Source organism: Cavia porcellus, unplaced genomic scaffold (genome assembly GCF_034190915.1).
Source record: "Cavia porcellus strain 051 isolate PalLab524CR breed Dunkin Hartley unplaced genomic scaffold, mCavPor4.1 scaffold_8, whole genome shotgun sequence".
Lineage (NCBI taxonomy): Eukaryota > Metazoa > Chordata > Mammalia > Rodentia > Caviidae > Cavia > Cavia porcellus.
In genome coordinates, this window is record NW_026947491.1 from 15,978,102 (window position 1) to 15,990,910 (window position 12,809).

The following is a 12,809-nucleotide window of genomic DNA, read 5'->3' on the forward strand; positions in this document are numbered from 1 at the left end:
AGATCATCCACTGCCTGCCAGGTTACCCGCCTCCAACCCTCCGCTAGCCCCTCCTATCACTGTATCTGCCCACTGCATCTCACACACCCAAGACTGTGGCTGGTGTGGAGTATCTGGGTCTCTGCCCGTCCCGAGGCACTGACCTCCTAGCGCTGGTCGTGCATTGCTAAAGTGATCTGTTTCTTATTTTACACCTTTCCCCTCATACAGGCAGTGGGGGATCTTGGCCAGGTCCCTGATATACCAAGGCCCAAGGAAGCTGCTGCCTGTGGACACTCTGTGGTCACAGAGTCCTCGGACCCAGGTCCTCGCCTAGGAGGAGAAATTGGTTTTCAGGGGGTCCCTTCCCTGTTCTGTGTGCTGCCATTGTTATGGGACAGCAATGCTTTCAGGATGCCCAGCGGCTCCAGGCACTGGGGACAGCAGAGGGGAGGAGGTGGTATTGCTGCTGTGCTTTAGGCTGGAGTGGGAGGGCAGCCCTGGGATCCTCCAGACCAGGGACCCCAAAGGAAGGGTGCTGTGAGTCCTCAGGGTGCTCAGAGGAGGAGATATCAGGGGCACAGGGCCAGGCTCCCAAGAGCAGGACTAAGATGGCCTGAGGCTGAAGCCCAGCGGGGGCCACTTTGTCAGAAAGGGTTCACACTAGGGACAGACCCTGGAGAGGATGAGAGGCCAGGCCCTGGGGGTGGGGGAAGATACAGAACCTAGAGAGGGTAAGGGACCAGGCCTTGCATTGGTGGGGAGCAGGTCCCGTTACAGGAGCCGCAAGGCCATCAAGGGTCACAGGGCTGAAGACTGGCCACTTCCAGAAACTCAAAGGCAGGAACCCACCCACGTATGTCTCAGCCTCCGCTGCCCCAACAGGAGAGGCAGGCTGACCACCCCAGTGCACCCAGAAAGGTCATCTAATGCCCCTCCCCCAGCCTGAGGCCGATTATTCCATTCCTGAGACAGAAGACAACATGTAGAATATATAAAGAACTTGAAACATTAGGGCCCTCCCTATCAAGGACCCAATCAACAAACAGCCATGTGAAACGGGTAGAGACTTCTCAGAAGTAGAAAGGCCCAATAAAGACCTGAAAAAATGTTCAGCATGCCAGTCATCAGAGAAATGAAAATTAAAACAACACTGAGATTCTGTCTCTGAAAAGGACGGCTATCATCATGAAATCAATAGCGACAAATGCTGGTGGGGCTGTGGGGAAGAAGAGGAAGCCTCCCCCATTCCTGGTGGGCATGTAAATGAGCAGACCACTGTGGAAGTCAGTGTGGGCATTCCTAAGAAACTGAAACTCGGAAACCCTTTCCAGGTAGCCACGGCCCTCCTGGGCGCCTTCCTGAAAGAGAAAGACGTCATATTACAGGGACCCACGCACACCCACAGTTAGAGCTGTGTGGTTCACAATAGCTAAAGCTTGGGAGCTGCCTATGTGTCCATTGATAGATGATGGATAAAGAAAATGTGGTATTCGTATATACTGGAGTACACTACTCTGCCATCAAGGACAAATGTGAGTCATTTGCAGGAAAATAGATGCACCCGATCCTTCCATGTCCAGTGAGATAAATCAGACGACACACAGCTTGAATATCACAGGGTTTCTCTTATATGAGATGCCCAAAAGTACAAACAAATTAAAGAGCAAAATAAAACATGGATATGAAGAAATAGGGAGACAGATCTTGTGCAAAAGAGAAGGGGACCAAGAGATGGAGGAAAGGAGGGGAGGGGAGGGGAGGGGAGGGGAGGGGAGGGGAGGAGTAGGGAGGGGAGGAAAGAGAGGGGAGGAGAAGTGAGCTGTGCCCCATCCATGCACCCACTGCCCACAGCAAGGCAGTCACTGTGCCCAGCTCCACTTGATGCAGCACAAGCCAAAGTGATTTTCCTCATCAGCAGCGCTCACTCCTGAGCCAGGCAGTTTACAAAAGCCAGGGTCTTTCTGGCTCAGGGCCAGAGCCTCCTACCAGCTCCCGTGGGGCCATCAGGGTCAGCCTTGGGGGTGGCTTGAGGGTTTGATCATTAACTTTCCTGCCCAAGCCTGGGCGCTGAGTCAGCTCACCCCACCCAGGGTCACGCACCTGGCCTGTCCTAGACAGCAGGGTCTGAGTGCCTGCTTCTCCCCTGCCTGGGCACCCTGCTCCCGTCTGTCCTCGTGAGCCACACCTTCCATGGCCCCTCACCCTCTCTGGCTCTTGCCTGTAGGCTTCCCCACTTCTGAAGTTCAAATCCTTCGCTGTGCCCTGGGCCCCTACCTCTCCCCTCACCCCCATCTGTGTGATCTAGATGAGGCAAGGTGGGGTGTGTGTCAGTGAGGGGAGCTAGCCAGAAGGACACTGGCCAGAACTCCCAGGGCAGGCAGAGCTTCCTCGGGGATTCAGGAGTCTGCGACCTGAGGACTCTCCCCTAGCCTTCCTCTCCCAGCCCAGAGCCTAGGCATTTGCTGAGTGGGGATCCAGCTCCCCATATCCAGAGGAGCCAGATCCAGGGTTGCTGCTCCTGGCTCTCTGCAGATGAAGGATGGCTCGGGAGCCCACCTAGAGCTCAATGGGGAACTTCCTCCCCGCCTGCCCCAGGGTCCCCCAACCCCCTCACACACAGTGCCCAGCAGTGACAGGCAGGCCCCAGGTGGCAGGCGCACAGCCCACTAAAGCAAACTAAAACTGGATTCGTTCTGAGCCAGGTACGGTGGCCAATGCCTGGAATCCCAGCACTTTGAGAGGCTGAGACAGGTGAAGTGAAAATTCAGTCTCAGCCTGGCCAACCTAGAAATTTAATGAGACCTTGTCTCTACTTTAAAAAGAACAGAAAGCCTGTGTTGTTTGATTGACTTTGCAGGACTAAGGCCGGTGGTCTGAGCATCTATTGGGAGGATGACAGCATGCAGTATAGCAAATAAGGGATTTCCTTCTGTCTTGTTTTTGAAATCCAATATTGTTCTATTTTGTTCCGATTGCTGTTTTATTCAATGCTCTGTTTTGATTGGTTTTATGCCATTGTGTTTTGTTTGATTTTACCACGTCTGATGGAATGGACAACTATTTTGAAGGTAACTGTAGGAGACAACTTCAGTGTCTCCCCTTGAATGCAGAACAATTGCTGCAACTTTGATTATATGGAGACTTATCTCCTTATACTGATATATACAAAGCGACTACGGTATTTCCTTCTCTCAATTGATTCTAAGCATTGCAAATAAGGCCAGCCGAGGTACTGATATGTAATCTCTAAAGCCATCAGACCCCTGTTTCCTCGCATAGTGCTCTCTGTAAAAGATATGAGCACATCAGGATGGCAGAGTCAGTCAGCTCCAAGATTCCAATAATGTCTCAATGGGATTACAAATATAACTTTTTGGATTGTGAGGAAAACTGGAAAAGAGATTGCAATACTTGGATAATTGTATTCAGTATTTGGGATTACAACAGTGACAAGGGGCATTTTGGTAGCCACTGCTGATTTCCTATCACCCTGTTTTGAAGTCCTGTATCACCTTCACTGTTTTGATTGGCTTTATTCTGTTTTGTTAGGTTTTATTCACTTAAAAGTAAAAAAAAATTAAATTAATTTTAAAAGGTGGGGAGAGCTGGGGCTGTAGCTCAGGGAGTCCTGTGTTCCTCTCCAGCATTGTCAAGTAAATGAATCAAGACGGATGGATAGACAGACAGATGCAAATGCTGAAAGCAGAGAGCACCCAGTGACTCCTGCAACTCCTGGTTCCTGGGAGCTGGGCAGAGCCCGCAGAAACACCTGTACACAGTCGCTGGGTGCCTTCTCTCCTCACCGTCCTCTCCACAGTGTCTTGTCGTGTTTCTTCAAGTTTGTTTCGAGGTCACTTTAACAGCGGCTCATTTTCTCCAGGGGCACAGGGTTCATCTTGTTCTCGAGGGAGTTTTCACCCCTCTTGCTGTTTTTCTTCTCCATGTGGAGATGCGGGGAAAGGAAAGAGCTGAATGAAAGGGTTTCTGTTTTGTTCTGTTTAGTTGTGTTTTATTTGCAGTACCAGGGATTGAACCCAGCACCTTTGCACTGAGAGACATCCCCACCCTTTTTTTTTTTTTTTTTAACTTTTGAGACCAAATCTCCCTAAGTCACTAACTTGCCCAGGTTGGCCTCAAACTTGCACTTATCCTGCCTCAGCTTCCCAGAGTGCTGAGAACACAGGTGTGCACCTCTACTTCTGTCTACAAAGATCCCTTAACACCACAGAACTCTAGAGCCACCTGGGAAAGAGACCCAACAGGGGTGTTGGAGATGGACTGAGTCTCCCGGGTTGGTGTGACTTGGCCTATGGAGCACCAGGCCCAGCTGGCCTCACCTCAAAGCCCTGACACACAGGCAGGGCGCAGGGGGCCACATCGGCCCAACCCTGCAGGGAAGGGGACACCACCTGAAGTCCAGACAGGTGCAGGAGAGCAGGGAGTGGCAGAGAGGACCAGGTTGTCCCTTGTGCTGGTCATCTCTGACTTTCCCTGGAGACTATGGTTATATATTTTTAAAATTTGCATAGATATATTATCTTTATAATATGTAATTTATACAGTATGTGAACTATACACATATACAGTGTGAACAAAAAATACAGTGAATGTTTAAATTTTAAAAATTGTCACAGTACAAGACCCATTGCTAGGAATCCTCTCAAAATCTTTCTCCCTGGCTTTGCATACACTCATCCCACCATCCTTGCCGCTTCCTGCAGCAGCTCTGGAGTCCTCTTTCCTGGGGGTCTTTAGCTGTACTGTCCTGGCTGCCTTGATGTCCTGAACAAATTCAGAACATTACCCTTTTGTGGTCATTGTGACTTTGGGAAAGAGCTGAAAGTCACAGAGGGCCAAATCTGGTGACTAAAGCAGATGAGGACACACTGTGTTTTTAGGAGCCTGGATTTCTGCTGGGTAACTCTGGGTAGCAGCACTCACTATGTTTGTGATCACACGTGGTAAAGACCTTCAGGAAAGAGGCCTCCAGAGCTGCTGCAGAAAGCAGCAAGGATGAGAGGACCAGTGCATTCAGAGCGAGGGGGAGGATGTTGAGGGGAATTCATGGCACTTGGCCTCTTTCTGTACCAACTGTTAAATAAGACATTCACCATATATTTCCATCACACCTTGTCTGTAATATATACACACACACGGAGATTTCTTTCTGACATCAGGAAACCCACACAAATGGAAAACACTGTCTTAAATTAGAACCACTGAATTCTAGCTCAGAACCCAGAGCTGCTGAACCTGGACTGCAGAGACTGCCAGGACACTGTGCACAGGATCCACCCAGCAGGCGCCATCTTTGGTTCCTCAAGCTCGTGTTCTCTGACCCCCACAAAACCACTCACTCATCTCAGCAATACCTTCTTGCATAAAACTCAGGCCATGATGGGGTGCTTTGGCACCCAAATTGCCTTCTTCCCTCCTGTCACCTCTGACCCCCATACCACTTCGAATGTCCCTGCGTGACACTCCCGGGAGCCCCAGAAAGCATGGCCAGAGAACCCTAGTTCTTACATACCAGGTGCCCTCAGGGGCTCCAACAGCTGACCTGGAACATTCTGAAGAACACAGAGGAGGTAACTGAGCTGACAAACTTAGGCTGGCTGTCTCCTACCCGACACAAAGGTTCCATTTGCATTCCTTGGGGCTTTCAACTCTGCACAAAACCTTGGAGCTAGTGCCAAGCTGGGCCCAGGGACCTGTGTCTTTCTTTTGAGGCCTCTTTTCAAGATGTTCATAATGGGGCCTTTTGTGGACCCCAGCCTGGTCCGCGTAGGTAAACTCTCAGCCGCTTCTCTTGCCTGCCTGGGCGTAAACCTGCTTTTCTGGAAGCTGGGGCTCCCAGCACTGCTACTGGAGCAGGTCCCTGGGGGAGATGCAGTGGATGCCTTGGAAGTCACCTGCAGCCAGCAGGGCCTGAAAGAGCAGGCAAGGTCACCACAGAGTGACAGGAAGAGGGACAGAGGGGCACAAAGCACCTCCGTCATTGGCTTTGGTCCCCAGAGTTGCTTCTCTCCAGTCCCAGCAGGAAGGGGAGCAGGAAGAGCAGCTCCTCTAGACACAGTAGGTGCCTGGGGAATGCAGAGGGCGTGACTTCTATCCTCAGGATGTACCTTTCCTGCCATGCCGGGCTCTCTCAGGGACTTGCTCCTGGATGCCAATCCTGAGGCCTCCACGGCAATCTCAACAGATGAGGAAGGACCATTTATTCACTCAAGTGCATTTTTTGTTTTCAGACAGGGTCTCAGTGTGTAGTTCAGGCTGGCCTCAAACTCACTATATAGCCCAGGCTGGCATCACACTTTCAATGATCCTCCTGCCTCAGCCTCCCAGGTGCTAGGATCTGTCATTTTAGTTTTTTTTAAATTTTAAGACAAGTCTCCCTGAGACAATTAAAGTGCCCAGGCTGAGCTTGGTTTTGAGATTATCCTGCCTCAGCTTTCCACAGTGCTAGGATGACAGGCACATACCACTATGCCAGCTTACAGTTAAATCCTTTATAACAAATTCACCTTAGGTTTGCTATGAGAGGCTGAGTACAGCTGTGCTCACTACAGATCCCACAAGTGAGCGTTCATCATGCTACGGATAGGGGACTTGTCCATAACTTGCTATTCCAGAACAAGGTGTTCTGCAAGCAGGTAGAACAGTCTCTCAAGTATCATGCCTGACTCAGAATCCCTGACAGAGACTAACGTGGCACCCCAGGGGAGTCAGGCTGCAACTAAATAACCTACAAAGCAAGGGGGAGTACCTCGCAGCAAAGGATCATGGGATCCGAGCCCCACCAGGGACCAGGCTGAGAACCCTGCACCAAGGTGACCCAAGGGACCTCTGCTGTCAAAGGGCAATGATGCCAGACCCTGTTACTAGATGAGGGGACTCTGAGGTCAGTGACCAGGTGGCAACTCCAGGCTTTAGGCCTGAGCCTCAGTTTCCCCTTTCCTGAAAGGAGAGGCTTGAAGGTTCTGCTCATGAAGGACCCCGCTAGCACTGCTGTTCTCACCCACCCCTTTCCTCCCCTCAACACAAAAGCTCCCCCCCTCCCGTCATGGATGCTAAATGCAAAATACTTGGTGGAGGGGTGGTCTCTACTTAAATAAAGCCGAACAGAAATTTCCCGTTCCCTGGCACCAAATAAAATTCCAGTTCACCACACGGCCTGTGGCATCTCCTCATCAAGCCCATCACCAGGCAGAGGGCACACTTTGATTTCAAGATGCCTTGCTTTCTTTTCTTAGACCACTTCATTGGCACGAGTCTTAATGAGCAATGCTCAGCAGCCTGGGGAAGCGCAGGGCTTTAAAACCTGAGATGCAGGAGACTCTCCCGGTGACAGCAAAGCCTGGGCCACAGCCAAGGAGCAGGGAACACAAGCCTGGAGTGCAGCGCCCCCCGCGCACCGCCTGGCATCCACGCCACTGCCTTTGCACCCTGCCCCAGCAGGCTAACTTCTAGCTCCTTGCTGCTTCAGTGGGCCAGATTTTCCTGATTAATCACAAAAGGTTTTGTTGGGATCTGAGTTGTTTCCCACCATCTCTATGCAAACCCGGCAACAAAACCCAGCTCGATTAACATTTCAAGGCGCTTCCCTCGAAGGAAGCCAAGAAAAGACCTTTCTGGGGTAAAGCCCTCCCTCTCTCCCTGGTGACGTCTGTTCTAACTTTTGAAGCAGAAGTAGATAACACCAGAGTCCTTTGAGTTACAGTACCGTCCTTCAGCCGCCCCTGGGTCTCCGAAAGCCACCAAACTCTCAAACTCTTCTTTTGGGATGGCTTTCCCTCCCACCCAAGAACTCCCGGGGGGGGGGGGGGCAAAGTGCCTTTCACTTTTCATTGTCTTTTTTTTTTTAATGGTTTTCAATGACTTCCAATCATCCCCTAAAGGACTCTCTTCAAATTTCCATTTTTTAAAAAAAGCGAAACTTGAATGCTGATGGCTTCGTAAGCTGTTTCATTTCATCTCTGGGTCCGTCCCCCCCCCCCGCCCGACTCTGAAGCTAACTCGCCTCTCCTGGAGGGAGGAAATCAAAGCCAATTCAGGGAGGCCACTGAGATAGGCCACACGAAGCAAAGAAAGGCAATGCCCGACAAGGGAGGGGGTGAAAAGAAAAAGGGAGGAGCCCGGCAGATCCTCGCCCGACCGCCATCTGTGCTGCCCGCCCGGGTCCCGCAAGTTGGTCCAGCCCGAAACAAAGCCCAGGCAGATTCCAGGCGGGTTTTCTATTCACCGCTCTTTCAGGGGTCTCCCCTCTCCATATGCACTGGGCCCTCCGCTGCGCGGAAGCAGGCCGGCTCCCGGGATTGACATGGTAATGAAGCCAGGGAGCAAAGACGCCCAGCTCTGCCCCTCGTGGACAAACCCCCCTTCCACCCACCGAGGCTGGCAGCGATCTCACACCATCAGCGCACACACACACACCGTGCCCAGAAACCAAAGTGCCCGGATGCTGCATTCCAGAAACCGTGTTTAATGCTTTTCAGGCGTTGATAGTGGGCACTTCACGCACTGACCTTTGGAGAATCTTATGATTAACGGACAAGGAAAGCCAGCCCCTCCTCAAAAAAAAGTGAGATGCTGGCAGCAGCGAATGGAGAGGGAGAAGTTAGCTAATGAATTTTGCTCCGACTCTACGAAAAGGCGTTTGCCAGAGTCATAAGCGTATGTGAACCTTATTTAAATAGGTTCACGTCAGTAAAAAGTTCCGCCAGGGAAGCAGTAGGAACCGGGAAGATGTAGGACCCGGGAAGATGAGGGCTCCACCACCCTCAGCCCACGCGCTCAGCCCTGCAGCTCGCGTCTCATTGGACTTGACTGTTAGATCGTGCTGGGACTCGAAATTAGTAGTTTTCTATGTTCACTTTGGTGTCAACTCACCTGGAAAAATGCCGCGTGCATCGCCTAGCCAACTCGTGGACCATCCGGACTGTCGAGGGGTCCTGAGATGGGCTGCTCAAGCCGAACCGGTGTGGCACGTCTGCAGGGCCCCTCTGGGGCTCCCCATATTTCGGTTGGGTTCCTCACACCCGGGTGAATTATGGGAGATAACAAAATCCCTGACCACATAAGAGAGCAAGTCTTCCAGGCAGGGCTCCAGAGAGCCATTTTACTATAAGACAAGAGACAAGGTCACTGGGACCATTAGCCTCAAGAACTTACAGGGGCGGGGCTTTGGGAGTCATTGTCCTGGGTACTGTACCTATCCCTGGATTCTTCACCTGTGGATGAGGTCGCTGGCTTGCTGCAGGAGGCGTGACCTGGAAGGTGCCTTCTTGTCCTGGCTCCTCCCTCTCTCTACTTCCTGGCTCCTCCCTCTCTCTACTTCCTGGTCACCGTGGGCTGAGCAGCTCCCCTCCGCCAGGCCGTTACACCATGGTTTCTATCAGGGAGCTGACCAGCCAAGAACTGTACTCAGGAACCCAACTGAGCCTGTCTTTCATTTTCATGTGTAAGGGTACTGGATCTCAACCACCCGAAAGTGATGTGATGGCACATATCTGAAATCCCAGCACTTGGAAGGCTGAGGCAGGGGAATTTCTTGATGTGTAAGGCCAGCCTGGGCTACATAGTAAGTTCAAGGCCAAAAACCAAAAGACGGAAACTGACTGAGGCAGTCTTTGTGGTCCCTTCATGGGTAAGGCCCTCTTTCTCTCTTTCAAAAGCCTTCAAGTCAAGGCAGAATGGGTCTAAAAATCACAGGTCATAAAAATGTTTTCTCCGCAGAGACGTTTTCCTTAGCTACTCTTAAACAGAGGCCCTCGGCCTGCCTGCTGACTTCCAGGGGATGAGGGAAGGACAAAAAAAGGGCGCTGCGGGAAGTTCATGCCTCTGAGGCCCTCCATCCCAGCACATGGCACGGGGACCCAGGACTGGATCTCAGAACCATCTCCTAGCAGTCCGTGGGTCATTTCCTCCCTTACCCGTAATTCTCCATAGAACCGCCGCGTTCACAGGACGGAGAGAGACAAGAAGAGCTTTGGTACAGGTACCGAGAAGTCCCGCGATCCTCCAGCAGCAGCTGGACATCCAGGCAGGCAAAGCATCCTAGGAGCAGGGCAGCTGATAGGGAGGGCTGGCCCCAGAGTCCAAATCGAAGAGGCAGAAGCTCCAGGGACCCAGGCCCTGAGGACAGAGGAGGCCTTTCCTCCAGTCTTGTGCTCTGTCCGGACCTTCGCCAGAGGAGATGAAGCCGCCCATTCTGTGGTCTTCCTAGGCTAGACTGCAGAGCCGGAGCTGCAGGCTTCTCCCCTCTGCTCACCTAGACCGGGGCAACAGCTCCAGGTCAGCCTCCCTGACCCTGTCCTAAGGCTGACTCTCCAGAGGCAACACAACAAAAACAGAGACGCCTGGAGAATGCCAGGGTCCCGAACAGGGCTCATGCCTGCCAGGCGTGGCAGCACAACCACAGTGACTTTTCTTCACCTTCACGTACAGGGACTTCATCTCGCGCATCGTTCCACCAGAGTGAATTATGGGAAAAACATGCGCAGTGAACACGGGATGACTCAGCACTTGCCAATCACGCTCTGGAATACCAGAAGGGCGGGGCCCCAGATCCCGCTACATTGTAAATCGCTTAGAGCTTGTGCCATTTTCCTTTCCCAGCCGCTTACTTTGAGTAAGCATCTTAGCCTAATTAAACACTGCTGCTTTTTCCTTATTGCTGTCACCAGGGACACTGAGGATGGGGCACCCCAATGTGCGTACACTCCGAGGCGCCGAAGGGTCAGGGAAGCTGCCTGTTTAGGGCACAGCCGGCCACTTCTCAATGGCAGCCGGCTGCCCCGGTGCCCAGGCAATGGGCCTATGGTGGGGACACGTCACTGCAGAAGCTGGGCAGAGACTTGCACTCTTTCTGCAAGGTCAGCGTTGGGGCTGCGGAACCTGCACAGGTCGCCCTGGTCACAGCCCGAAGGGCACAGCTGAGCCCCAGGTCCACTGGCTCACGCTGTGATGCGTGCAGGGTCCTGTCAGCTGCCTGGTGCCACACGCACAGGAGCAGGAGCTTGGCGCCCTGGGCAGTGGCCTGGCAGAAGCCAAGTCCGGGTTATGCAATAACCGCAGGGAGGCTACTGGGAAATGCCAGGAATGAGGGCAATAGTCCAGGCCTCCAGCTTTGGACCATGTCTGGGGTGTGGGGCAGGATGGGCTCACTTTCTCCACCTGGCCCAGGGCCAGAGTGTTGGCCAGCATTGAAGCTGAATACAAGTGCAGGGCTGTGGTGAGGCCTGGGGATGGCTGACTGAGAATGAGGAGACACCTCAGGGGGCAAGATAGGCCACAGCTGAGGCCACCTGAAGACTTTCTGAATAGTTTTCCTTAATTAGCACCTCTGTTGCTCTGAGGGGTTCTTGAGCCCCTCCCAAGATCCATGCTCTGAAGACCAGGCATGTGTCTCATTGCTTTGAGCCTTCACCGTGCACCCATTAGGGGGACCGGGAGTCTGGGTACAGACCCCAATACCAGGGAACCTGGAGGTCCCGGGAGGAGGCAGTTCCGTGACCCTAAGGAACCCAGTGGATCCCAGGGGGAAAACGGGATTGGTCTTCCCCTCAGTCTCCTTTAGGATGCCAGACCCTCACTTTTCTCCTGAAATCCCATTTCCCAAGATGCCCATAGTTCCTGGGTGGGTTTGGCGGCTGCACTCTGACTGTGCCCCTCGACAGGGGGATGTCCTATATCTGTAACCCCAACATTCAGGAAGCTGAGGCAGACCGACTGATCACCTCAAGTTCAAGGCCAGCCTGAACTACATAATGTCTGTCTCAAAAAAAAAAAAAAAATCCTTGGCCTCTTGGGAGACAGATGTCAGATGTAGAGAGTCAGGCATTGTGGCTTCCACCCCTGAATTCTGCACCCTTATCTCACAGTGAGACCAGCTGCTGTCCTAAGTAACCTCCTCTGTGCTGGCCTGAACTAGGGCTTGTATCCCGTGCTTTGAGATGTTGATTTTCCGTGAATATTATAAGCTTCTGGAATCACTACTTCTGCAGAAGTCCAACTGCCAATGGCCGAGCAACCTAAACACTGTCCTGTCATACAAAAATCTTGTCCTTCAGTATTTTGGAATAGTAAAACTAAAAGTACAAGATTATCAAGTTGGCTGGAGTTTCCTGGTGGTCCTGTCCTAGCATTTAGCTTCCTATTCCTTTGTTCTGAACTTAAAGAAAACATGTGTTTGCATTAAGTATTTGCGTATTTGTGTGTATTTATGTGTGCATGATTGTGCATGCCTATGTGAACAATGAGGCAGCCAGGACAGCACAACCGCCGGCCCCCAGGAAACAGCACCTGGAGCTGTGGCAGTCGGTGTAAATGCACGAGGGGTCAAGTGTGTTTAAGCAGAGGGAAGGATCCTCAAGAGACTTGGTTTTCAAACTTCACTTATTTTATTTATTTTTTGGTACCGGAGATCGAACTCACGACCTCACAATGAGCAGGCAAGCGCTCCAGCCGCTGAGCTAACCCCAGCCTCCCCCATGCTTTAGACCAAGCACACACTGGAAGAACTGTGAGGCCACTCCAGGATGAGGTTCATCAGAGTCTCGACTCAGGGATCTAGAGAAATATTATGTGATATTTAAGAAATCAAAATCGATGTGAAAACTCATGGTGAACAAAACACCCAATCTGTAACTAGCGGCAGGTCAGACATACACTGGAATAGCTTGGACTGTGTGGGGTAGGCACAGGCTGCTGGAGACGGGAGTGGAGGCTCAGGGCCCAAGCTGCATCTCCACAGGCTGCATCCTTCCTAAGTGGACCCTGCATGCAGCAGCTGATGGTTAGTGACAGTGGTGGGTATTTGCCAAAGG

General features: G+C 52.0%; 1 long non-coding RNA gene across 1 annotated transcript; it reads right to left on the reverse strand.

Moving 5' to 3' along the window:
* Nucleotides 1–1,409: 1,409 nt before the first annotated feature.
* On the reverse strand, nucleotides 1,410–10,479 carry LOC134477244 (uncharacterized). The gene is made up of 3 exons (XR_010049160.1): nucleotides 9,915–10,479; nucleotides 8,872–9,103; nucleotides 1,410–3,916 (listed from the first exon to the last, which is right to left on the reverse strand). It is a non-coding gene; the product is annotated as an uncharacterized LOC134477244 (long non-coding RNA).
* Nucleotides 10,480–12,809: the final 2,330 nt, after the last annotated feature.